The sequence below is a fragment of the Pelophylax lessonae genome (genome assembly GCF_965119305.1).
Source record: "Pelophylax lessonae genome assembly, chromosome: 2".
In the NCBI taxonomy this organism is placed as follows: domain Eukaryota; kingdom Metazoa; phylum Chordata; class Amphibia; order Anura; family Ranidae; genus Pelophylax; species Pelophylax lessonae.
In genome coordinates this window covers 328,731,161-328,757,773 of record NC_138769.1, presented here as the reverse complement: position 1 = coordinate 328,757,773, position 26,613 = coordinate 328,731,161, and the positions used below count along the sequence as shown (strand labels likewise).

Genomic DNA, 26,613 nt, shown 5'->3' with positions numbered 1-26,613 from the left:
ACATCTTTACGTGTATACAGAGAGATATATTTACATCTTTACATGTATACAGAGTGATTTATACATCTTTACGTGTATACAGAGTGATTTATACATCTTTACGTGTATACAGAGTGATTTATACATCTTTACGTGTATATAGAGTGATTTATACATCTTTATGTGTATACAGTGTGATTTATACATCTTTACGTGTATACAGAGAGATATATTTACATCTTTACATGTATACAGAGTGATTTATACATCTTTACGTGTATACAGAGTGATTTATACATCTTTACGTGTATACAGAGTGATTTATACATCTTTACTTGTATACAGTGTGATTTATACATCTTTACGTGTATACAGAGTGATTTATACATCTTTACGTGTATACAGAGTGATTTATACATCTTTACGTGTATACGGTGTGATTTAAACATCTTTACGTGTATACAGAGTGATTTATACATCTTATGTGTATACAGTGTGATTTATACATCTTTACGTGTATACAGAGTGATTTATACAGCTTTACGTGTATATAGAGTAATTTATACATCTTTACGTGTATACAGAGTGATTTATACATCTTTACGTGTATACAGTGTGATTTATACATCTTTACGTGTATACAGAGTGATTTATACATCTTTACGTGTATACAGAGTGATTTATACATCTTTACGTGTATATAGAGTGATTTATACATCTTTACGTGTATACAGAGTGATTTATACATCTTTACGTGTATACAGAGTGATTTATACATCTTTACGTGTATACAGTGTGATTTATACATCTTTACGTGTATACAGAGAGATATATTTACATCTTTACATGTATACAGAGTGATTTATACATCTTTACGTGTATACAGAGTGATTTATACATCTTTACGTGTATACAGTGTGATTTATACATCTTTACGTGTATACAGAGAGATATATTTACATCTTTACATGTATACAGAGTAATTTATACATCTTTACGTGTATACAGAGTGATTTATACATCTTTACTTGTATACAGTGTGATTTATACATCTTTACGTGTATACAGAGTGATTTATACATCTTTACGTGTATACAGAGTGATTTATACATCTTTACGTGTATACAGTGTGATTTATACATCTTTACATGTATACAGAGTGATTTATACATCTTTACGTGTATACAGAGTGATTTATACATCTTTACGTGTATACAGTGTGATTTATACATCTTTAAGTGTATACAGAGAGATATATTTACATCTTTACATGTATACAGAGTGATTTATACATCTTTACATGTATACAGAGTGATTTATACATCTTTACGTGTATATAGAGTGATTTATACATCTTTACGTGTATACAGTGTGATTTATACATCTTTACGTGTATACAGAGTAATTTATACATCTTTACGTGTATATAGAGTGATTTATACATCTTTACGTGTATACAGTGTGATTTATACATCTTTACATGTATACAGAGTGATTTATACATCTTTACGTGTATATAGAATGATTTATACATCTTTACGTGTATACAGAGTGATTTATACATCTTTACGTGTATACAGAGTGATTTATACATCTTTACGTGTATATAGAGTGATTTATACATCTTTACGTGTATACAGAGTGATTTATACATCTTTACGTGTATACAGAGTGATTTATACATCTTTACGTGTATATAGAGTGATTTATACATCTTTACGTGTATACAGTGTGATTTATACATCTTTACGTGTATATAGAGTGATTTATACATCTTTACGTGTATACAGTGTGATTTATACATCTTTACGTGTATACAGAGTGATTTATACATCTTTACGTGTATATAGAGTGATTTATACATCTTTACGTGTATACAGTGTGATTTATACATCTTTACGTGTATACAGTGTGATTTATACATCTTTACGTGTATACAGAGTGATTTATACATCTTTACGTGTATACAGTGTGATTTATACATCTTTACGTGTATACAGAGTGATTTATACATCTTTACGTGTATATAGAGTGATTTATACATCTTTACGTGTATACAGTGTGATTTATACATCTTTACGTGTATACAGAGTAATTTATACATCTTTACGTGTATATAGAGTGATTTATACATCTTTACGTGTATACAGTGTGATTTATACATCTTTACATGTATACAGAGTGATTTATACATCTTTACGTGTATACAGAGTGATTTATACATCTTTACGTGTATACAGAGTGATTTATATATCTTTACGTCTATACAGAGTGATTTATACATCTTTACGTGTATATAGAGTGATTTATACATCTTTACGTGTATACAGAGTGATTTATACATCTTTACGTGTATACAGAGTGATTTATACATCTTTACGTGTATACAGAGTAATTTATACATCTTTACGTGTATACAGAGTGATTTATACATCTTTACGTGTATACAGAGTGATTTATACATCTTTACGTGTATACAGTGTGATTTATACATCTTTACGTGTATACAGAGTGATTTATACATCTTTACGTGTATACAGTGTGATTTATACATCTTTACGTGTATACAGAGAGATATATTTACATCTTTACATGTATACAGAGTGATTTATACATCTTTACGTGTATACAGAGTGATTTATACATCTTTACGTGTATACAGTGTGATTTATACATCTTTACGTGTATACAGAGAGATATATTTACATCTTTACATGTATACAGAGTGATTTATACATCTTTACGTGTATACAGAGTGATTTATACATCTTTACGTGTATACAGAGTGATTTATACATCTTTACTTGTATACAGTGTGATTTATACATCTTTACGTGTATACAGAGTGATTTATACATCTTTACGTGTATACAGAGTGATTTATACATCTTTACGTGTATACAGTGTGATTTATACATCTTTACATGTATACAGAGTGATTTATACATCTTTACGTGTATACAGAGTGATTTATACATCTTTACGTGTATACAGTGTGATTTATACATCTTTAAGTGTATACAGAGAGATATATTTACATCTTTACATGTATACAGAGTGATTTATACATCTTTACATGTATACAGAGTGATTTATACATCTTTACGTGTATATAGAGTGATTTATACATCTTTACGTGTATACAGTGTGATTTATACATCTTTACGTGTATACAGAGTAATTTATACATCTTTACGTGTATATAGAGTGATTTATACATCTTTACGTGTATACAGTGTGATTTATACATCTTTACATGTATACAGAGTGATTTATACATCTTTACGTGTATATAGAGTGATTTATACATCTTTACGTGTATACAGAGTGATTTATACATCTTTACGTGTATACAGAGTGATTTATACATCTTTACGTGTATATAGAGTGATTTATACATCTTTACGTGTATACAGTGTGATTTATACATCTTTACGTGTATATAGAGTGATTTATACATCTTTACGTGTATATAGAGTGATTTATACATCTTTACGTGTATACAGAGTGATTTATACATCTTTACGTGTATACAGAGTGATTTATACATCTTTACGTGTATACAGTGTGATTTATACATCTTTACGTGTATACAGAGAGATATATTTACATCTTTACATGTATACAGAGTGATTTATACATCTTTACGTGTATACAGAGTGATTTATACATCTTTACGTGTATATAGAGTGATTTATACATCTTTACGTGTATACAGTGTGATTTATACATCTTTACGTGTATACAGAGAGATATATTTACATCTTTACATGTATACAGAGTGATTTATACATCTTTACGTGTATACAGAGTGATTTATACATCTTTACGTGTATACAGAGTGATTTATACATCTTTACTTGTATACAGTGTGATTTATACATCTTTACGTGTATACAGAGTGATTTATACATCTTTACGTGTATACAGAGTGATTTATACATCTTTACGTGTATACAGTGTGATTTATACATCTTTACGTGTATACAGAGTGATTTATACATCTTATGTGTATACAGTGTGATTTATACATCTTTACGTGTATACAGAGTGATTTATACAGCTTTACGTGTATATAGAGTGATTTATACATCTTTACGTGTATACAGTGTGATTTATACATCTTTACGTGTATACAGAGTAATTTATACATCTTTACGTGTATACAGAGTGATTTATACATCTTTACGTGTATACAGAGTGATTTATACATCTTTACGTGTATATAGAGTGATTTATACATCTTTACGTGTATACAGAGTGATTTATACATCTTTACGTGTATACAGAGTGATTTATACATCTTTACGTGTATACAGAGAGATATATTTACATCTTTACATGTATACAGAGTGATTTATACATCTTTACGTGTATACAGAGTGATTTATACATCTTTACGTGTATACAGAGTGATTTATACATCTTTACGTGTATACAGAGTGATTTATACATCTTTACTTGTATACAGTGTGATTTATACATCTTTACGTGTATACAGAGTGATTTATACATCTTTACGTGTATACAGAGTGATTTATACATCTTTACGTGTATACAGTGTGATTTATACATCTTTACGTGTATACAGAGTGATTTATACATCTTATGTGTATACAGTGTGATTTATACATCTTTACGTGTATACAGAGTGATTTATACATCTTTACGTGTATACAGAGTGATTTATACAGCTTTACGTGTATATAGAGTGATTTATACATCTTTACGTGTATACAGTGTGATTTATACATCTTTACGTGTATACAGAGTAATTTATACATCTTTACGTGTATACAGAGTGATTTATACATCTTTACGTGTATACAGAGTGATTTATACATCTTTACGTGTATATAGAGTGATTTATACATCTTTACGTGTATACAGAGTGATTTATACATCTTTACGTGTATACAGAGTGATTTATACATCTTTACGTGTATACAGTGTGATTTATACATCTTTACGTGTATACAGAGAGATATATTTACATCTTTACATGTATACAGAGTGATTTATACATCTTTACGTGTATACAGAGTGATTTATACATCTTTACTTGTATACAGTGTGATTTATACATCTTTACGTGTATACAGAGTGATTTATACATCTTTACGTGTATACAGAGGGATTTATACATCTTTACGTGTATACAGTGTGATTTATACATCTTTACGTGTATACAGAGTGATTTATACATCTTATGTGTATACAGTGTGATTTATACATCTTTACGTGTATACAGAGTGATTTATACAGCTTTACGTGTATACAGAGTGATTTATACATCTTTACGTGTATACAGAGTGATTTATACATCTTTACATGTTTACAGAGTGATTTATACATCTTTACGTGTATATAGAGTGATTTATACATCTTTACGTGTATACAGAGTGATTTATACATTTTTACATGTATACAGAGTGATTTATACATCTTTACGTGTATACAGAGTGATTTATATATCTTTACGTCTATACAGAGTGATTTATATATCTTTACGTGTATACAGAGTGATTTATACATCTTTACGTGTATACAGAGTGATTTATACATCTACGTGTAAACAGAGTGATTTATACATCTTTATGTGTATACAGAGTGATTTATACATCTGTAGCAGGATTCCCAGCCATTTTGCTGGATGTGGGTCTGCCAGGGTTACCGCTAGCAACAACAGCACATTTAAGCATGTTCTCCAAGTGTGAGCACTGAGACAGGAAACAGTCCAGCATCTTTGGGTTTTGTATTTATTTAGGAACTTGGATGGGAGAAGGGAATGAGTGGGATACTACTCTGGCTTAACTATTCACAATGTAATGGGACAATCTGAGAAAAATACCTCTTGACGCCGGCAGAATGCCGGTCAACACCAGTTGGCGCTTGTTAACGCTGACTTGCTGTCTGTTAACACTTAACTGACTGACACTCCCCGGTGACACAAAGTCCTTTGTACTGCCCCCCCTTAGCCCTTCTGGCTGAGGTATAAATGATATTGCTGCGCTAAGTGGATATAAATCACTAAATAACAAATAATCGCTTTGTGAAAAATAATAACAGATAATGTGACCATATGCTATCAAATAATAAAATAATAAATAATGTGTTAAATCAGAAAGTCTGTGATACTGAAAATTCCCAATGCACAGTGCATATAAAGTGACACAATAATAACTGTGATAAGATAAGTCCCAATACACAGTGCAAATCAAGTGACACAATAATACTGTATGAAAAAAATCTTCATCTGTGAGTGTGATCAAAGTGCTGCATGCTTCACTCCAAGTGATCCAAGTGTCAATTGTAAGGTTAGCAGCTCACCTCAAAGTAAGGCTCATGAGAGCCAAAATGCGCATTGGATAAATAACAGTCGCCTGGTAAGCCCCCCTGTCACCGTCTCCAGACAATCATTCAGAGTGTATATGGCATCCGGTGAAAAGATAAGAAGGAGATCTAGTGCTCTCTGTCTCAGTAAAGGCTATTTATTAAATATAATGAAATCGCACTTACACGATACAGCACTTAAGCAGTGCAAGCTTTCTTAGCATTCAAACACTTCCTGCTACCTCCGGGATCGACGTGATGACGTGCAGGCTCCTCCCCCGTACGCGTTGCGTCATAGACTTCGTCAGCGGGGTGGAGCCTATCGTCAACGGCGATCCTATATACTGCTATTGCGGCCGTCATCCCGCCCCACTGCTGGCATGGAGACGGCACCGCCCGGCGCCATTGCAGGGATCTGCCAGCACCGTTTGCGAGAAGACTGACCCGCCCTGTCTGTAATAAGAGAGGACTCCCAATCGGTATCCATACACCGATCGATCCTCCGATCTTAAACTTTCTTTTAGAAATTTCTTTCTTTGGGAGCCTGCTCGCATCTCGCCCCCGGAGGTTCTGCATAGGTGTTAATACAATCAATGTCAGTACAACTCTAATTCAATTCTTTAGTGCTATATAAACAGAATAAAAACAGTTATACTTTAATGTTTACATACCAATATGACATCAAACTAAATAAATAAAATATTTGTATACCAATATGACATCAAACTACATAAATTGGACTATTATTAATCAATAGCCTGTTATAACCAAATGATTAAAACCACTATTTCAAAAGAGGTATTCCGGAATAAAGCGAGGTGGATCCGAATAAATAATCCCATTTTACTCTCAACCTAAATAAATAATAATCCCTTTTTACTCTCAACCTAAATAATTAATAATAGAATTATTAATACTAAAAACTATGTTAAAAATTTAAAAAATAAAAATATTTTAAAATTATTAATATATTTAAATTTATTTTAAATCATATTAAAATTGATAATTAAAATAACCAAGGATTATTAAAAGTTATTAAAAAGTATTTAAAAATATTTTAAAATATTAAAATATTTAAAATTATTCACAGCAATTCTATTAAATGGGTACACACTTAATAAAATTCATAAAGGGAAATATATAGGACAGGGGGATAATAAATTACACCATTAATCAGGAAAATAAATAGGACGAAGGGAAATCATTTATCACTAATAAAACAATTTAGGTCGAACTCAACGTTCAAACCTCTAGGTACAAGGACCTTGGTCTCATAAATCCAATAAGACTCTCGTTTACTTAATTGCCTAATGAAATTTCCACCCCTCCAGTGTCTTACCACCCGTTCGATCCCCCAGAACTTGAGGGATCTAGGGTCGCGATTATGAACCAATCGAAAGTGTTTTGATACATTGTGGTTGATGGAGCCTTTTTTTAATGTTTTTTTACATGTTCCCCCATCCTAACACTTAGACATCTGGAGGTGCGCCCTATGTATTGAAGACCGCATCCACATTCTAACATGTAGACAACTTCTACGGTGCTACATGTTATCGGGTCTTTAATGGGATATTTCTTATTCGTGCTATTGGACTTGAATTCTTTTTTCTTCTTCTGATTATTCACTGCATGTCTACATGCGGGACATCTCCCACATGCATGAAAGCCGGTTATAAATGAAAAAAGTCCCTCCTTCTTCTGTATGGGTGGATCTATCGCACCTGGTGCGATCATATCTTTCAAAATTGGGGCCTTTCTATACACAAATTTCGGTCTTTCTGGCAGTACTGGTCCAACTATCCTATCTTTTCTCAAGATATCCCAATGTTTCCTCACAATCTTCTCCACTTGTTTATATTGCACATTGTAGTCTAAAATAATCCTGAATTCTTCCTTGGTTGAATTTTCTCTCCTCTCACCATTAGTTCTTCCTATTAGGGCATTTCTATCCATTTGTTGGACTTGTACTCTGGCTGTTTGTAGCTGAAGATATACAAACAGCCAGAGTACAAGTCCAACTAGCTGAAGATATACAAACAGCCAGAGTACAAGTCCAACAAAGCTGAAGATATACAAACAGTCAGAGTGCATGGTCCCTCCGGCACCTCGCACAAGCAGGGTCAACCGGAAGTCCCAGTGTGTGTAATCTATGAGGGGTGTAATATACCCTCAGTGTTATGCACAATTGGGTCAGTCTTTGTGTGACATTTAGTGAGCAAGTACCTACTGTTTGGAAAGCCTCCTCCTATTTTTCAGCATCCATTGAACCTATATCTCTCCCATTTTTCCATCACTCTCAGTGGGTGCTGTTTCTAGTGTATTTGCAATAGCCTTGTATAGCATTGTAAAATGAACCCCTTAGATGCTCTAGTGCCTCTTACCAATTCAAAGATTGGAGTCGGGGACATTACCCATTCAGAAGAGTTACTTTGGGCCTTGACCGTGCGCCGCAACTGTACATTAAAAAATGCCTAGATAATTGTAAGTTATATTTAGCTTGTAATTCAGAAAATGTCAGCAGTTTCCTATTTTGAAAAATGTGCTTGAGGTGCGTCACCCCATACTCTCTTCTCTTGGCCCCTGACTGTCACTTAGCAATCTCCAGATATGTATCGTTTAGCCAAATAGGGCTGAACTCGGGGTGTAGCCCTGCGCCCCCTGTAAATATTTGGTTTTATTCCAACCTTTTGGAAAAGGTTATATGTTGGGTGAGTTTTATGTGGTTTTCCAAAAGCTCATGCCTCCAATGCCAGGGGCACAGGGCCTCTGCGGATTGTATGCCTCATTATCCCCAGGGATGAACTGACCTCTGTGCTATCTATTGTATCCTCCGTACCCATTGTCCCTATCAGGTGTTGTAATTTTTCTGCCAAGTAGTACAGCCATGGGTTGGGTAGAGCAAGCCCTCCCTCATCTTTGGGCCTCTGCAAATGTTCTAATTTAATTCTGAGAGTCCCACTTTTCCAGATCAGAGTGCGAAAAATAGAGTTAATTATTCTATTTTTAAAGGAATTACCATAGGGGAATTGTGTAACATGTATAGTAGTTGCGGCATGAGCACCATTTTTATCAAATTCACCCTACCCGCCACCGATAAGTACAGAGAGTTCCATGTCTTGATCCGGTCTCTGATGAACATCTGAAGGAGAGGAGTGATGTTCAATCCACAGAAATCTTTAATAAAGGGGGACACCCAGATATTTAAATTGAGGAGCAATGGGAATAGGGCATGAGGGTGTTACAGGTTAAGTCTCGTCCCCATCTAACAACATTAATGTGGACCTTGACCAGTTTATAAAGAGACCTGAGAATTTCCCAAATTCCACTATCGTGCCCATGGCTGCCCTAAGGGAGGCCTTCGTGTCACCCAACATAAGTAAAGTGTCATCAGCATATAGCATAACCTTTTCATGTATATTCCCATATCAAAACCCCTCTATACAGCACCCTTATCGCTAGAGCGAAAAGAAGAGGTGACAAAGGGCAACCCTGCCTAGTCCCCCACCCCAGCTCGAAGTAGTGTGATATTTTGCCAAAGGTCCAAATTGCAGCCTTTGGTTTAGCGTGTCATGCCTTGGCTGGGATTCTATCTGGTGTCCTGCTGTGTTCTGGGTCATCTCCCTGCTGCCTAGGCCACGTGAGGATTCCTATTCTGAGCAAGCTTCTCTTATCAGCTACCTTTTGGTATTTGAAGCTTCCTTCACCCAGTGGCCAGCTGTTGTCAGTTACCTAATCCTACTACCCATAAATACCCTCTTCCACTTCCTACTGGTGCCTGAGTATAGCTTTTGCTTCTTGTTTGTCTGCTGTGTATGTTCTGTTCTCATTGCTGACCTTGGCTTACCTTGACCTCTCTTCGGATTACCCCCTTGGACTGTAATGGCTCTGGCTATCGACCTCGGCTTGCTCTTGACCTCTCTTCGGATCACCCCTTTGGACTTACCGGCTCTGGCTATCGAACTTGGCTTGCTCTAGACTACTCTTCTGGACTTGGGGTCTGGCTCCTAACCGTGAGTCATTTTCTTATTTTTTGTTCCCTAAGTCTGCTGGTTGCACTTTCATTTGGGGTCCCAATATTTCGGCTGCGGGACCCTGTCCGCTCCTCCATCTGATACCGTGATAACAAGACTACTGGTCAGGAAACCGGAGGAGCGATTGCGGTCTCTGGCAGGCCTAACATAGCGTAGAGAAGTCATACCCACGATATATATACTGAGCCGAACCCAAATTTCTTCATTACCTCCCACAAGTATTCCCAATCTACGCTATCAAATGCCTTAGCGGCGTCTAATGATAGTAATGCCCTATGACCCATGTTGTCCGTCTGGGATTGCATATTCAGAAATAACCTCCGAATACAGTGGATTTTTGGGCATAAAGCCAGCTTGATCAGAATGTAAGGACATAATTACACTATTCAGTCTTATTGCTAATGCCTTTGCTAGGATTTTCACATTACACTGCAATAGCGATACAGGCCTATACAGCTCAGGGTCGACCGGGTCCTTACCCGGCTTTAGTAATAAAACCACATTCGCTTTGTACATAGAGTGGTGCATCCAGCTTCTGCCTTAGTGTCAGTTAGAGTAAGAAAAGGAATGTGTAGTAGGTACTGTCCCAGATCCCCCCGGCAAATAGAAGGCTGTCCGCAGATAGAGGGTCTCGTAAAAATTTGCCAATTCCCTCATGATCTCCTCAGGCATAGTCACCAAGAAACCTGTTTGGGACTTAATCGTCCCTATGGTGGGTGAACGTTGGTGGGAGGAAGCTATCTGCGCCAACAGGCATCCGGTTTTCTCCACCTCCTCAAATAACGCCTGTTTGGAAAAGAACCTTTCCTTCTCGGCCGACGAGGTGAGCAGGTGCTCGTAAACAGACTGAGCCATCCGGCCAAGCCTCCCTATACAAGTCAGAAGGATCTGATATGTATTGTTGTTCCAGGTCCCGCACTCTAGACTCAACCTCAACTAACCAGTGCAGTGGAGGACCTTTTCACCTTGGACATTTCAGCTATCAACAATCCCCTTAGGTACGCCTTAAAAGCCTCCCAGTGAAGTACACCAGAGCCAGATGGATCCTGGAATTAATGGAACTCTCGTATATATGCATTTCTTTTTTTTTTTCCATAAACAAATTTTTATTTTGTTAAAAGCAAGATGTAACAAAAAATGAACAATATATGCATTTCTATGCTGTCAGGGGAGTCAAATCGTTTCAACCAGAATGCATTAAATTTCCACGGGGCTTTACATTTTATGGGGTCACCGTTAAGTGAATGACCAGGGGAGAGTGGTCGGACACACTACGAGGCCTATAAATCACGTCATCAACATATGGAAGCAAGGATGGGGTACTCACTCCAAGATCTATTCCGGACAGGGTACCGTAAGTCTTAGAGAAGCAAGAGAATTGCTTAATCATAGGATTCCTAATTCTCCAGATATCCACCCAGCCAACCTCCCGTGCCAACGCAGTCAAGGGAGTACCCCTGGAAGGCAAGACACGGGGAGCTGGGTGTCTGTCCAAAGAGGGATCCATGCAACAGTTGAAGTCCCCAACCACCAGCAGTGGGACGTCTGGCCTCGCACCCTGATATGTGACAAGAAGCTGGAGCAAGAAAACGGTAGTGGGAGATACACACTAGCCAAAATACATTGTAAATGACCAATACGGCAATAGATAAAAACATGAAAAGATTAGAAAGTGCGCTAGTAGAAATTATTGTGCTGCAACCAAAGATCCAATATTGGAATTAAAGTGATAGTGAAAAAAGTTTGGTGCACTACAAAAAAGATATACAAATGTAAATCAACATATACATGTGTAATATAATATAAAATTAATTATATAAAATTGGGAAACAACCAATTCATGTGACGTGTAGAAACCAATGTGATAAAATGTCCACAATCAGGTGTTTAAATGACAAAAGTCCAATTCAAACTTCAAACAAATAAGTGTCCAAAAGATGTGAAATGGTGAAGAAAAATGAAGTGATATTTCGGCAAGGGATGTGACAGTTTCCCACCACCTTTCCAGATTTACTTCTCCCAGAAATATATTTAAAAGGGCATAAATAGCAATCATTCCAGATAGAGCTCCTTATATCACCACGGGTGAGGGTATATGTGAAACACCTCCACCTTGATCATACCACAATAGCCTCTTACCAGATGGTAGATATGGAGAGCTTTGAGTATATATCCTCTAGTTGTCTTGTGTTGACAGTGGTGCAGAAGGGCTCCTGGCATGTAAGCTCAATTCAACATCCAAAATGCATCCACATAGGTAACAAGAAATGAAGCCGAACATAGTGCATTATCCCCAAACCATGATTTTATTTAAGGTAAATACACTTACATTTGGTAGAGTATACAAATGCCTCTGGATGTCGCTGTCCACGGCTGTCTGCAGTCCAGACCGCGGTATAGTGTATGACAGCGCGGCTCCTCCTTGCTCTTTCTCCCATTTGGGCTTCCACGGAGATGGGAGGGGAGTCCGCGCCGTCATCTCTGCCCTTTTATTTTGTAAAACCTTGTCACTTCTGGTGTCATCTCGGGCTCAAACAGGAAATGACGTCACTCACATAGCCGCTATTCACAACTTATTTCAATAGTAAGGAAGCTTAAAAAACACTTAAAAATACAGATATATTTGCGCCAGAAGTTGCATGTTTGTCCTCATTAATGCCAATATTGTTTTTGATCAATATTCATAATATGAATTATGTATTATTTTCTGGCACCGGAAGTGTTTTAAATTGAGGAGGGTTCTGTAGTACCAAATATATATTATAATGTCCTCTTGGGCTACATATTTGGGATTACAATTATTTCATGCTGGTATTAAATTTCCTGCATGATTACACAAATTACAAAGAATATTTATTAACACATGTTAAAATATAAAATAATTAAATTATGATAAAAACACTTTATATATAATAAAATATATTAAATGCATATTAAATATTCTATTTATTAAAATATCTGTATAAAATGCAATTAAATATTCAAAAAATATTTAAAATACATAAGTTTATGAACAACCTTAACTGTAACAACTGGGGGATCAGGTCCACTTACCAGTACAGTAACTCTTCTATAAACTATTTGGATTTGGTGATAAGCAGAAGAGGTTCCAGGTTGATAACAAAAACCTACTTCAAACCAACTGATAAAAATGGGTTTATCCCTATAGACAGTTGTCACCATCCATCTTGGTTAAAGGCTATACCTAAAAGCCAATTCAAAAGAATTAGAAGAAACTGCACTGAAGATTCTGACTTCCAGAGGCAAGCACAGATTCTAAAAGAAAGATTTGTGGAAAAGGGGTATAATGCCCTAACCCTGGAAGAAGAGATAAAAACTGTTGGAAAACATAAACAAAATGAAATGATCATCCTAAAAGAAAAAAGAATACCTGATCAAACACAAACGAGATACGAATATGCTTTTACCACTAAATTCTCCAGTCACTATAAGTGGATGAACCATTTATTCAGGAAACACTGGGGAATCCTACAAGGGGACAAAATTCTAGGACCTGTGATACCTGAAAACCCCAAATGATATATCGCAAAGCTGAAAACTTGAAAGAAATGATTGCCAAGAATCCCACGGAAAAACCCATACAACCTGAGATGTTCCCAAATATGAAAGGGTTTTTTCCTTGTAGGGAGTGCAAAATTTGTAAGGAGGCAAAGACTATTAAAACCAACAAGTTTAGGTCCTCAAATACTGGAAAAGAGTATCCGATTAGAGATTTTATCTCATGCCATACAAAAGGGGTAATTTATTTACTTACCTGCAGTTGTGACAAACAGTATATTGGCAGGACCATCAGGACAGCAAGTATTAGAATTGGTGAACATCTAACAAATATTCGTAAGGGCTTTCAAGGACACAGCTTGTCCAAACATTATGCGTTGTGCCAACAAAGAAACCCACAAGATTTGAAAATTACCGTTATAGAAAAATATGTCCCACACTGGCGTGGAAGCAATCTGAAAAGATCCATATCAAAAAGAGAGACATATTGGATCTACGAAATGAAATGCTTCTGACCCCTAGGTCATAACATTGAGTGGGACATAAACTCATACATTAACAACTGTTAAAGTAAATATACAGTATATCTTCCTTTCTTTTTCTCCTTCTCTCCTCCATTCATATGTAATCCATCTTAGATTAATAAAGGAATAATTTTTTAAATTGATCATTTCCAGTGGAATGAAAACCATATCCCAAATACCCCAATATATGAGCAGGGGAAGGAATATTGCATTTTCAAGTAAGAATCAATATAGTTTGCTTTACAAACCCATATTGGTATATTCTTCCACTGAAAACCAAATAATTCCTTTAAAATCTTTTTAAAAATCTTTTTAAACATTTTTAAATTTAAATATTTTTAAATATTTTAAATATTTTTTGAATACCGTATGTAATTGCATTTTATACAGATATTTTAATAAATAGAATATTTAATATGCATTTAATATATTTTTATTATATATAAAGTGTTTTTATCATAATTTAATTATTTTATATTTTAACGTGTGTTAATAAATATTCTATGTAATTTGTGTAACCATGCAGGAAATTTAATACCAGCATGAAATAATTGTAATCCCAAATATGTAGCCCAAGCGGACATTATAATATATGTTTGGTACTACAAAACCCTCCTCAATCTAAAACACTTCCGGTGCCAGAAAATAATACATAATTCATATTATGAATATTGATCAAAAACAATATTGGCATTAATTAGGACAAACATGCAACTTTCGGCGCAAATATTTCTGTATTTTTAGATGTTTTTTAAGCTTCCTTACTATTGAAATAAGTTGTGAATAGCGGCGATGTGAGTGACGTCATTTCCTGTTTGAGCCCTAGATGACCCCGGAAGTGACAAGGTTTTACAAAACAAAAGGGCAGAGATGACGGCGCGGACTCCACTCCTATCTCCGTGGAAGCCCAATAGGGAGAAACGCCGCGTCAGAGCAAGGAGGAGCCACGCCGTCATACACTATACTGCGGTCTAGACTGCAGACAGCCGTGAACAGCGACACCCAGAGGCTTTTGTATACTCTACCAAATGTAAGTGTATTTACCTTAATTAAAATCATGGTTTGGGAATAATGCACTATGTTCGGCTTCATTTCTTGTTCCCTATGTGGATGCATTTTGGATGTTGAATTGAGCTTACATGCCAGGAGCCCTTCTGCACCACTGTCAACACAAGACAACTAGAGGATATATACTCAAAGCTCTCCATATCTACCATCTGGTAAGAGGCTACTGTGGTATAATCAAGGTGGAGGTGTTTCAAATATACCCTACCCGTGGTGATATAAGGAGCTCTATCTGGAATGATTGCTATTTATGCCCTTTTTAATATATTTCTGGTAAGATGTAAATCTGGAAAGGTGGTGGGAAACTGTCACATCCCTTGCTGAAATATCACTTCATTTTTCGTCACCATTTCACATCTTTTGGACACTTATTTGTTTGAAGTTTGAATTGGACTTTTGTCATTAAAACACCTGATTGTGGACATTTTATAACATTGGTTTCCACATGAATTGGTTGTTTCCCAATTTTGTATAATTAATTTTATATTATATCACACATGTATATGTTGATTTACATTTGTATATCTTTTTTGTAGTGCACCAAACTTTTTTCACTAATAGATAAAAACATATCGGCCCTCCTTGCCAATTTCACTATCAAACTCCTGAAAGTCCAGAGCATTATGAACGAAAACACTGACACCTCTGGAAAAGGAAGTATGCATTGAATGATAAGCCTTACCCACCCATCTATAATTCAGGCAACCCAGCGTATCTGACGTAAGGTGAGTTTACTGAAGACAAATAATGTCAGGCTGCAGTTTTCTAATACACATGAATACTGTGAGGGATTAGCTCAGTGGCGGGTGTGGATGACCCCTTTGGGGGTGCGTTTACACAAGGAGATAGCCAAGAAGTGGTTGCAAACAACAGTGTGGTTTATTCATGCAAGATCTCTTCACACAAGTGCAAGCTCCAAAAACAGCATAATTCAAAATAAACATACATAAAATAAATCCTTGCCACTGTGGGCGGCTACCTTCACACACTGGAACCTATCTAATGAAGTCTGTCCCCAACCTACTGTTAGGCAGACTTGGCTGATCACACAGCAGACTCTCAATAGTCCATGTTTTATCTCTTCACATTGAACATGTCCCTTTTCCTCTTCACATTGAACACAGTTCATCTATTTCTTCCCACATAGAAATAGTTCAAGACCTCACCTTGAGTAGCCTTCGGTCTTACATAATTTCCCCTTCACCCAGGAAATGTCCATTGGTTTCTTTTCACCTAGAAACGATCCAAGACCTCACTTCGAATAGTCTTCACATTGGTTACCCTCCTCAGCTTCACATCGCTTCAGGGGGTCTTCTCCCATGCTCACCAGCTTGTCGGGAGGCACTCATCTGTCTGTCCTCCTCTCCCAGCCCACACGGCGACAGGAGGCAGCAGTCCTTCTCCCATGCCCACACGGCGTCGGGAGGCACACGTATGTCTGTCCTCCTCTCCCAGCCCACACGGCGACAGGAGGCAGCAATCCATTAGACTTCCTTTGGACAAATTATAGAGGCCTTCATTTCCTCATTCTGAACAGCTGAAGGCCTTTCAACTTCCTTAGACAGTTCTGGCTACCTCTGCAGCCGACACCCTATAGTAATTGGTGATTTGTCTAACCCAGGTGGAAGTGTAGCTCCTGTCTGTGACTACATTCACAGATTTACCTGACTTCCTGTCACATACCCCCCCTCTTGTTTCAACCCTAGGGTTGCGACACAGTTTTCCAGGCACGCATGTGTCAGGCACTTCTCTTGACTCTCACTGATAAGCCTCCTAGTATCCTCAAGCTTCCGGATGAAACTGTTTCTGTCATCTTCATTGACAGATTTCTCATAAATGCCACACAGTTTGTCTCTCATCTCATATACACATTCTTCAACTGCATTTTTGGCATCATTTTGCTCCTTCTCGTTTCTGTCATCTTCATTGACAGATTTCTCATAAATGTCAGACAGCTTGTCCCTCATAACCGTCTGTCCAATCCACCATGGAGGACCGTGATCCATAGGCAACTCAATTGGGCTAGTCTTAATGTCTTCAACATTCTTGAGCCGCCTCTCTCTGCAATCCATAAATGTTTTCCACAAAACTTTGAGAACCTCTGCTTCACTAAGCTTTGTTCCCAGTAGGGAATCTTGACGTCCCTCTGTGACTTGAGTTGCCTCTCCATACAGCTGTACACAATCATTGACTCTTTGTTTCTTGAGCTTAGCTTGCTCTAAGATGCTGTGCAGAGGGCCTTCCATTTGCCACAACAGGCTGTCACACATTTCTTCAAAGTGACCCTTGTTCATTTTTCCAACGACATCATTAACTTTCCTTCCACCAACATATGGGTCAAAGGCAACAACACAGTTGAACCCAGCAATTTGGGTGGTATCCATTATAGACCTCCTCTCTGCATCAGTGAAGAAGCATGGAACTGCAACACATTCTTTTACAGGTTTCTTCAATGCACTTTCTGCTGAACTATTTGACCGCTCAAGGTCACCTAGTTCCTTTTCTCTATCTGAATTCCACATGGAATGCATCTTAAGATCACGATCAAACTTCTGCCACCTGTCTTTCACCAGTTCCATTTTGGAAATATTCCCTGAAAGGCACTTGAAATTCATTTGCTTCACGTTTTCATCAACAGCCTTAGTTTTCTCCACTAGGTGGCGTTTGCTTTTTTCTCCCAGATTTATATCACTTGCTTTAGTTTTCTCCGCTTTAGTTTTCTCCACTAGGTTTTCAGCCTGTACTGAGAAATCATCACATTTTTTACACAACTCCTTTGTTTGCTGAAGTTCTAATGATACATTTTCCAATGCTTGAAGTTTTTGAAGGAACGGTTTATTCCAAAGGGGTGATTCAAGCCACATGTCATCACATTTCTGAGGCTCACTCAGGATAGACCCCAAAACACTGATCCTTTTAAAAACTGCATCAGGCACACTATCCCCTCTTTGGGACAGATCCTCTGTTGCCTGTAATTCCTCTTCCAGTTCCTGCAACGGAATCTTCATCTCTTCTACTTGCTGTTCTAAGGCTCGCTTAGACTTTTCTAGCTCCTGAACGCTTTTCTCCACATCATCCTTGGAGCTGACCAAATTTTCCATTTCTGTACACAGCTGTTGGTTAACTCTTTCTAGTTCAACCTTACACTCTAGAGCTTACTCCAAGGAGCGAGCCAAGAACAGGGCTTTGCTCTCGTTATCACGCGCCTCCGTTTTTGCACGGTCACGTTCTTCTGCATATTTTGCAGACACAGTCTTCTCCTCACCAAGCATCTGATCAAACTTCTTTTTCACATCTTCAACACACTCTAATGAACCAACGCTTTCTTCCATGCGTTTTTTCATATCCGCTATCTGAGCTTGCAATGTTGCGACTTGCTCTGATAGGTTTTTCTTTGCTTCCTCCTCCTCTTTTAATTGTTCCAGGAATCCATTTTTCTCATCTTCCCTTTGTTTGAGCTTTGTGCTAAAACTCAGCCTTTGACACCTCTCTTCCTGTAAGAGTTCCTGCGTGTCTTGCAGCTGCGATTCCAGGATAGAAAAATCTTCCGCAATTTCTCTAGATTTGCTGTCTGCTTGAGAAAGCTGATTTGTAACATTGTCCAGCTCAACCTGCAGTCGGTTTGCCTTCTCTGACAGCTTAGCACACACTCAGTCACCTTCTGACACCTTGACTTGCGATTCCTGCAGCTGTGCCTCTATTTTTTTTCTCTTGTGTTCCGAATCTCCTTTTCCCTGCATAAGAGCCTTCATCTCATTGGCTAGTTTCTGGGAATGAGACTGTAATTCTGCCACACAGGCTTCTTTCTCCTTTAGCTGCTGCTGGAAACGTTGGGCTTCATCTTTCCAACTTTCACAGTCTGCATGTAATTCATCTACCACATTGCTCAAAGTGGTGAGCTCGTACACAGTACTCAGTAATTTTTCCTCTCTCTCACTTTTCTCCTTGTCGCTGAGAGACAATGTCGTTTTCAGAGCGACATTCTGTTCCTGCGACTCCTGCAGGTCTATTTTTGTAGCTTCAAAAGACTGAAGACGTTTTTCCAGCTGATTACGCAACTCCAACATTTCACACATACTTTGCTTCTGCAAAGTCTGAATTTCAATTTCCTTCTCCATGAGGATGGTATCTTTCTCCATTATAGTCTCTCTGCGTTTGTGCAACTCGGAAAAAAGAAGAGCAGTGGATTCTTCCCACTGGAACACCTGAGCCTGCACGTTTCTATGCTCCATCCTAAGCAACTCCAGGGCTTGTTCCTTTTCTTCCATTTTCCGTTTCAAGGCATCCATCTCAGCCCTGCACACATACTCGGTTTCCTCCAAACCGATGGCCTCCATTGGCTGCTGGCGTTTCTGTTTCCAGCCTGCCATGCTCTCTTGGTGATCCTTTTGTTGAGCTGCAAAGCTCCGCTGTTTCAGCATCTCCCCCATTTTGGGTTTACTTTTCATCTGAGAACCTTGCGTCTCCATAGCAGTTTCATCAGTGTTGCTAGGGACAACAACCTTCCTCTTTAGTAGACTCTCTTTAGGCATGGATGGGGCTCGTTCAGACGGTAACATCCCCTCCATCCATAGAATCCAGTCTCTCACTTCATCCATCCTTGCATTTTTCAGGCGTCTCGATCGCCCCATCTTTAATAACTCCACAAACAAAATTTTCACAGTCCAGCAAAAAATTTTCAGACCACTGTCTCTTTAACACATGTAGTTTTTCTCTCTCTTGCAAGATCTCTTTTCCTGCGCACACAGTTTGTGCAGTCCCTTGCACCAGACACAACAAAGTTCATCAAAAAATTTTGAGACCGCTGTCTCTTTAAAACACGTTTTTTTTTCTTTCAGGATCTTCTCTCCTGCACACATAGATTGTGCAATCTTGTGCACCAGACAAAGTTCATCAAACATATGCACTTCTTTGCAGGGATCTCTGCTTCTGCCCACTGCATACCTCCACCATATGTGAGGGATTAGCTCGGTGGCGGGTGTGGATGACCCCTTTGGGGGTGCGTTTACACAAGGAGATAGCCAAGAAGTGGTTGCAAACAACAGTGTGGTTTATTCATGCAAGATCTCTTCACACAAGTGCAAGCTCCAAAAACAGCATAATTCAAAATAAACATAAATAAAATAAATCCTTGCCACTGTGGGCAGCTACCTTCACACACTGGAACCTATCTAATGAAGTCTGTCCCCAACCTACTGTTGGGCAGACTTGGCTGATCACACAGCAGACTCTCAATAGTCCATGTTTTATCTCTTCACATTGAACATGTCCCTTTTCCTCTTCACATTGAACACAGTTCATCTATTTCTTCCCACATAGAAATAGTTCAAGACCTCACCTTGAGTAGCCTTCGGTCTTACATAATTTCCCCTTCACCCAGGAAATGTCCATTGGTTTCTTTTCACCTAGAAACGATCCAAGACCTCACTTCGAATAGTCTTCACATTGGTTACCCTCCTCAGCTTCACATCGCTTCAGGGGGTCTTCTCCCATGCTCACCAGCTTGTCGGGAGGCACTCATCTGTCTGTCCTCCTCTCCCAGCCCACACGGCGACAGGAGGCAGCAGTCCTTCTCCCATGCCCACACTGCGTCGGGAGGCACACGTATGTCTGTCCTCCTCTCCCAGCCCAAACGGCGACAGGAGGCAGCAATCCATTAGACTTCCTTTGGACAAATTATAGAGGCCTTCATTTCCTCATTCTGAACAGCTGAAGGCCTTTCAACTTCCTTAGACAGTTCTGGCTACCTCTGCAGCCGACACCCTTTAGTAATTGGTGATTTGTCCAACCCAGGTGGAAGTGTAGCTCCTGTCTGTGACTACATTCACAGATTTACCTGACTTCCTGTCACAATACCATAGTTCGTTTCAGAGGAGAGTGAAGACCCCTAATGTTCCACGAAATTATTGGAACCTTCGCCATAAGAATATATAAGGCAGCAGATAAAAACCCGATTCCAAAAAAGTTAGGACACTGTACAAATTGTGAATAAAAACTGAATACAATCATGTGGAAGTTTCAAATTTCAATATTTTATTCAGAATACAACATAGATGACATATCAAATGTTTAAACTGAGAAAATGTATAATTTTAAGGGAAAAATAAGTTGATTTTAAATTTCATGGCATCAACACATCTCAAAAAAGTTGGGACAAGGCCACGTTTACCACTGTGTGGCATCCCCTCCTCTTTTTATAACATTCTGCAAACGTCTGGGGACTGAGGAGACGAGTTGCTCAAGTTTAGGAATAGGAATGTTGTCCCATTCTTGTCTAATACAGGCTTCTAGTTGCTCAACTGTCTTAGGTCTTCTTTGTCACATCTTCTTCTTTATGATGCGCCAAATATTTTCCATGGGTGAAAGATCTGGACTGCAGGCTGGCCATTTCAGTACCCAGGACCTTCTTCTACGCAGCCATGATGTTGTAATTGATGCAGGTCTTCCCTGACAGAGACAACATCTGGATGGGAGCATATGTTGTTCTAGAATATGGATATACCTTTCAGCATTGATGGTGCCTTTCCAGATGTGTAAGCTGCCCATGCCACATGCACTCATGAAACCCCATACCATCAGAGATGCAGGATTCTGAACTGAGTGCTGATAACAACTCGGGTTGTCCTTGTCCTCTTTAGTCCGAATGACATGGCGTCCCAGTTTTCCAAAAAGAACTTCAAATTTTGATTCATCTGACCACAGAACAGTTTTCCACTTTGCCACAGTCCATTTTAAACGAACCTTGGCCCAGAGAAAACGCATGCGCTTCTGGATCATGTTTAGATATGGCTTCTTTTTTGGCCTATAGAGTTCTAGTCGGCAACGGCGAATGGCACGGTGAATTGTGTTCACCGACAATGTTTTCTGGAAGTATTCCTGAGCCCATTATGTGATTTCCATTACAGTAGCATTCCTGTATGTGATACAGTGCCGTCTAAGGGCCCGAAGATCACAAGCATCCAGTATGGTTTTCCGGCCTTGACCCTTACGCACAGATATTGTTCCAGATTCTCTGAATCTTTGGATGATATTATACACTGAAGATGATGATAACTTCAAACTCTTTGCAATTTTTCTCTGAGAAACTCCTTTCTGATATTGCTCCTCTATTTTTCGCCACAGCATGGGGGGAATTGGTGATCCTCTGCCCATCTTGACTTCTGAGAGACACTGCCACTTTGAGAGGCTCTTTTCATACCCAATCATGTTGCCAATTGACCTAATAAGTTGCAAATTGGTCCTCCAGCTGTTCCTTATATGTACATTTAACTTTTCCGGCCTCTTATTGCTACATGTCCCAACTTTTTTGGAATGTGTAGCTCTCATGAAATCCAAAATGAGCCAATATTTGGCATGACATTTCAAAATGTCTCACTTTCAACATTTGATGTTATCTATATTATATTGTGAATAAAATATAAGTTTATGAGATTTATAAATTAGTCCGTTCTTTTTTTACCCACAATTTGTACAGTGTCCCAACTTTTTTTGGAATTGGGTTTGTACATTGGGGGGCACCTGGACACCTCCACCAGTCATACTCCCCATGGACTGTAAAGTAGGCAACAGTTCTGAACAGAAGACAATGGCGGCAAGATGCATGTAGGCAGGGATACAACTAGCTGACAATGGTGAAGTGCAACTGTGAGGCGCAACTGCGCCACTACTAAGTCCAATATTGGAATAGGTAAACTTTTGCAAAATATGAGCAGTATTTGGAACCTGTAACACATGAACAGCCCTGCTTAAAGTGGGAGAGACTGCCAACAGGGCATCTCTAAAGTATTGATTAGTGTCTAAACTCACATGAGCCATCAACAGATGATGTGCATTTAACCAACAGTAGAAAACCTTCCTGAGTAGCTCACCTCTTTTCTTGCAATATATTGTCCCCCAGCCAGAGAACTGTAAAACCTTACTAGGATAAGAGCATGAACCACTGATGATAGGTAGTAATAGTTCAATATGCCATTAAAATCAAAGATCGCAGGTCAGTTTCCCACTTCTTTACCTACACGCCAAAGGATTTGTTTACTCCAGTCGAGCCAAGTTGCTGCGTCACTTGGCCCCTGGCTGTGACCCTAAGCTTCGCAGGGTACAGAATAGGATACGGCAGCTGCAGGATTCTCAAATGTCTCAGTAAATTTAGCTCTACGCCTTTGGACCTCTGCAGAGAAGTCCAGATAAAAGGATTCATTGGCACCATTATATTGGACAGTACCCCTCTGACGCGCCTTCTCTTAGTACCTCTTTGTGGTCCCTGTAGTGTAGAATTCTTGCCAGCATAGACCTGGGGTGGGCCTCGTGGAGGAGTGGGGCGAGGTGGTACTCTGTGGGCCCTCTCCACTGCAAAAAGGGATGAGAAGGCCTCGCTACCAAATACCTCCATGAGCCATTTCTCTACAAATACAGTGGGATCTCTCCCTTCAGCCCTCTTAGGTAGGCCCACTATGCGCACGTTATTTCTCCGGAGGCGGTTTTCCATATCCTCAGCGCTATCATGGGCCTCCTTTGCCAACTGGTGTCCTGAGAAATAGTGGGTAGCTGGTCTCAATGTCACTGACTCGACTTCATACCGCAGTAGTTCTCTCCGGGATCTTCTGTAAATCCTGGTGCAATAGGGATACATCTTCCCTTAGTCACCCAAACTGATGCTTTAATATAATAATGGATGCGGTGCAGTTATTTAAAGCCTTCAGGATATCTGCAAGTGTCCGCTGATCCGGTTCTGTCCCCTCACTATCCTGGATGGATGAGGACTGTGTTTCCATAGGCAGGGAGTCAAAGCCATGTGTGGCTATGGGGGTCTGATCACTTTCCCCCATCTCTGTGTCAGAGGATCTCCTGAGACCTCCATCCAGTCTGTCTCCTGGGTCCCCGACAGCCTCTGGGTAAAATAAGGCATGTCCCGGGGGGATACTTACCCTGGCTCCTCTGGGATTTCTGCTGCTTCATGCCAGCCTCCTTCCCTCTCTCCTTCTCCGTGCCATGCAGAGTCCCCTTCAGCAAGGCCGCACCAGCACCATCCTGGCCTTCGGCACCCGGCCCTTCTCCTTGCCCTTTCCGTGTCATCCCTCGGGTTCGGAGGGCCAGCGGGGTGTCCACTGTGATGTCCGAGGTTATGTCTGGCAATGTGGACCGGATTAGAGCCGGTTTGCAGGCTGGGGGAGGATCGGTAAAAGGATCAGTTGCAGAAGCTGTGAGAAATGCGTCCTCTCACATGCCGGACTTAGCCACGCCCCACAGTCCCTGCACTACTTTGGTCTGACTTCGATGCGGCTTGAGGTCCCTAGACCTCAAGATTACGCAGTCATTGCTTCAAGTCGTGCATCTTTCAGGTCGTACAAGTGTGAAAGGGGCTTTATAAATAGTTACATGTATAGTGTGGTTGTATATGTATATAGAGTGATTTATACAGCTTTACATACAGTATGCAGACATACAGTATGCAGCCATGGCCAAACATTTTGAGAATGACAAAAATATTCATTTTCACACAGTCTGCTGCCTCAGTTTTTATGATGACAGTTTGCAAATACTCCAGAATGTTATAAAGAGTGATCAGATGAATTGCAATTAGTTGCAAAGTCCCTCTTTGCCATGAAAATGAACTTAATCCCATGAAAAACATTTCCACTGCATTTGTGAAGAAGGCTTCAGGGCGCAACAGAAAGTCCAGAAAGCGCCAGGACTGTCTCCTACAGTTGATTCAGCTGCAGGATCGGAGCATTACCAGTGCAGAGCTTGCTCTGCACACACAGTGAGGAGAAGACTTTTGGAGGGTGGCCTGGTGTCAAGGAGGGCAGCAAAGAGGCCACTTTTCTCCAGGAAAAAAATCAGGGACAGACTGATATTCTGCAAAAGGTACAGGGACTGGACTACTAAGGACTGGGGTAAAGTCATTTTCTCTGATGAATCCCCTTTTTGATTGTTTGTGCCATCCAGAAAAAAAACTTGTCCGGAGAAGAAAAGGTGAGCGCTACCATCAGTCCTATGTTATGCCAACAGTAAAGCATTCTGACACCATTCATATGTGGGGTTGCTTCTCAGCCAAGGAAGTGGGCTCACTCATAATTTTGCCTAAGAACACAGCCATGAATAAAGAATGGTACAAAATATCCTTAGAGAGCAACTTCTCCCAACCATTCAAGAACACTTTGGTGAAGAACAATGCCTTTTCCAGGTATCCATCCCACATGAGACACTTCTGTCAGCATGACCTAAAGCAACACAGGAAAGGATTCAGCAAGTCGTCTTCACCACGTCTAGATGCCCAAATGCATTGAGTTGCTGCCATGTGATTGGCTGATTAGCAATTTGTGTTACCAAGCAATTGAACAGGTGTAACTAATAAATTGGATGGCGGCGATGCACGGTGGTCATTAAGGGCTGGCCCCGGGTGTCCTCAATAGTGTATCTGGCAATATCATTTCCTTTCAAGCATCTGTGTTCGTGCTTCAAGAGGAATTTTTTTGGGCTAACTCCTACTTGGTCATCTGATCTGGGAGATTACAGGCTTATTATTATCATCATATGGTAAGCAGGATCACTCACTGTTGTTGGATACTGCACTTTGTGGTGTAACATTTTGGATTTGCTTTTCAACGGATCTTGGGACTCTTTGGACTCTTTATAGATTATTCATTCAGTACACATTTATTTATATATTTATTCAGTGTCACTGATCTAATTTACATATATACTGTGAAATTTACCATTGCAGCTATTTATATTTACACAGGTATTTTTTATCAATTTCAATTTTGATTTTATTCACTTAGGCTACGTTCACATGTGGGCGTAGCGGATCGCGGGCAGAATCACCGCGATTCTGCCCGCAATCCGGAAATCATTGCAAATCTCGGGACGCCTGTGCGATGCCCGTGATTTGCAATGGCACCCCAAATGCTGTGCGAGGTTGCCGTGATTTCCGCCTGACGAATCGCGGTAACATCGCGCAAACAGAATCGCGGGACGCATGATGCACAAAAGAAGAAATTGTACCTTTTTTGGGCGTCATGCGTCCCACGATTCTGTTTGCGCGATGTTACTGCGGTTCGGCAGGCGGAAAACGCGCCAACATCGCACAGTGCTTGGGGTGCCATTGCAAATCACGCGATCCGCTACCCCCACATGTGAACGTAGCCTTAGTGCAGCTTGTT

General features: G+C 39.3%; 1 protein-coding gene and 1 pseudogene across 2 annotated transcripts in view; both read right to left on the bottom strand.

The window, feature by feature from the left end:
* The window catches only part of OSCP1 (organic solute carrier partner 1), a 68,387-nt gene extending 57,236 nt beyond the window's left edge, over positions 1 to 11,151 (bottom strand). Inside the window, exon 1 of the mRNA XM_082244716.1 lies at positions 11,146 to 11,151. The gene's annotated coding sequence lies outside the window, so the exon portion shown is untranslated. The remainder of the gene's footprint in view (positions 1 to 11,145) is intronic.
* On the bottom strand, positions 8,393 to 9,098 carry LOC309548103 (annotated as a pseudogene). The gene is made up of 2 exons: positions 8,968 to 9,098; positions 8,393 to 8,557 (listed from the first exon to the last, which is right to left on the bottom strand). The product of its transcript is annotated as an uncharacterized misc_RNA (transcript).
* Positions 11,152 to 26,613: the final 15,462 nt, after the last annotated feature.